This window comes from Vicugna pacos, chromosome 12 (assembly GCF_048564905.1).
Source record: "Vicugna pacos chromosome 12, VicPac4, whole genome shotgun sequence".
Taxonomy (NCBI): domain Eukaryota; kingdom Metazoa; phylum Chordata; class Mammalia; order Artiodactyla; family Camelidae; genus Vicugna; species Vicugna pacos.
The window spans coordinates 21,176,834-21,178,416 of record NC_132998.1 but is presented as its reverse complement, the minus strand read 5'-3'; the positions used below and the strand labels follow the sequence as shown (position 1 = coordinate 21,178,416).

Below are 1,583 nucleotides of genomic sequence, written 5' to 3'. Positions count from 1 at the left end.
ACCCAGGACCTCGTGCATGCTAAGCACACGCTCTACCACTGAGCTACACCCTTCCCCCTCGCTGCCCCCCACCACCCCGGCAGCAGAGATTTTTTTTTTAAATACCTAATCCTGTCACCTCTTCTGCAGAGAAACAAGTCTGCATACAGTTATTCCCCATTTTAGATACAGATATGCTCCTGCCGAGTATAGCAGGGAGGTGGAAGGCTGGTGAATAGAAGCTTACTGAAATGTAATGGAGGCTCTTGCTATTTAAAAGAACACCAAGGTGTAGCCTTTTGTAAAGCAAAGAACATTTTTGGAAAACAATTATCATCTGCTCTAATTTTGGGATATAAATTTGAATTTTTAAGTACTAGGTCTTTCTTTGAAGCAGTGGTTCTCAAACCAATCTAACATTTAAAAAATTTATTTATTTTATGAGTAATTTTTTCCTGTTTTTTTGTTTGTTTTTTGGTTGTTTTTTTTTAATTGACATGTAGTCAGTTTACAATGTTGTGTCAATTTCTGGTGTCCACCAAATGTTTCAGTCATACATATACGTAAAAAATATGGAACGCTTCATGAATTTGCGTGTCATCCTCATGCAGAGACCATGCTAATCTTCTCTGTATGGTTCCAATTTTAGTATATGTGCTGCCGAAGTGAGCACGCATTTTTGAGTAGTTTTAAGTTTTCAGGGGGCAGAAAGCACAGAGAGCACCCTTCAGCCCCACCATTTCCCCTATTATTAACGTTTTGCATTCCTGTGGTGCTTTTGTTACAGCTGATGAGCCACCATTGATTTACTGTTATTAGCTAAAGTCCATAGTTTACATCAGGGTTCACTCTTTGTGTTGTACATTTCATGGGTTTTGACAAATGTATGATGACATGCATTCACTAATAGTTCGGCTCTTACTAATAGTTTTACTAATAGTTTCACACCCTAATTGCCTCTTTTTTGTAATAAATATTTTTGTAACACCTCATTTACTATTCTAAAGAAAAATGTATAGAAAGTAAACTTTACCTGCATTCATATTCTTTTTAGATGATTAAAATATCTTACCTGTAAAATGAAAGAGAAATAAAAACCAAGTAAATCATAATAAAATGATACATACTTCAATAGGTAAATACTCAGACCCAACTACACGTAAAGGCTTGAAGTAGTCAGATAAATTACAATATAAGAGAAGTAATAAGACCAGAAAATATTCCACACAAGGGATACAAATCGTATATGTCAATTATATCTCAATAAAGCTGGGGGAAAAAAATCTACAAGTCAATGAATGCAAATCAGAAGTACGCATAAATGTTAGACTGGAGACTAGCACACTCAAAATACATCAGAAATATTTTGTGTTTAACAAAATAGAGTAAGACTACAGTTTCTGATAATTTAAACCAGTATTTCACACTTATGAATGCCTAGGGGAGTAATTCTTTATTGGTACAAGACTGACTTGGGCATTGTAGGACAACCAGCCTTGGACCCACCCACTAAATGCTAACATCCTTCCTCTTTGAATATGGGGGCAAGTCAACCCCCTTACATGTCTGAAAGCTTCCTAAGAATCAACTCAGCTTCTACTGAG

At 36.0% G+C, this 1,583-nt stretch overlaps 1 non-coding gene across 1 annotated transcript; it reads right to left on the bottom strand.

Moving 5' to 3' along the window:
• Nucleotides 1-545: 545 nt before the first annotated feature.
• Nucleotides 546-652, bottom strand: LOC116282716 (U6 spliceosomal RNA). Its single transcript, XR_004192298.1, has one exon. It is a non-coding gene; the product is annotated as a U6 spliceosomal RNA (small nuclear RNA).
• Nucleotides 653-1,583: the final 931 nt, after the last annotated feature.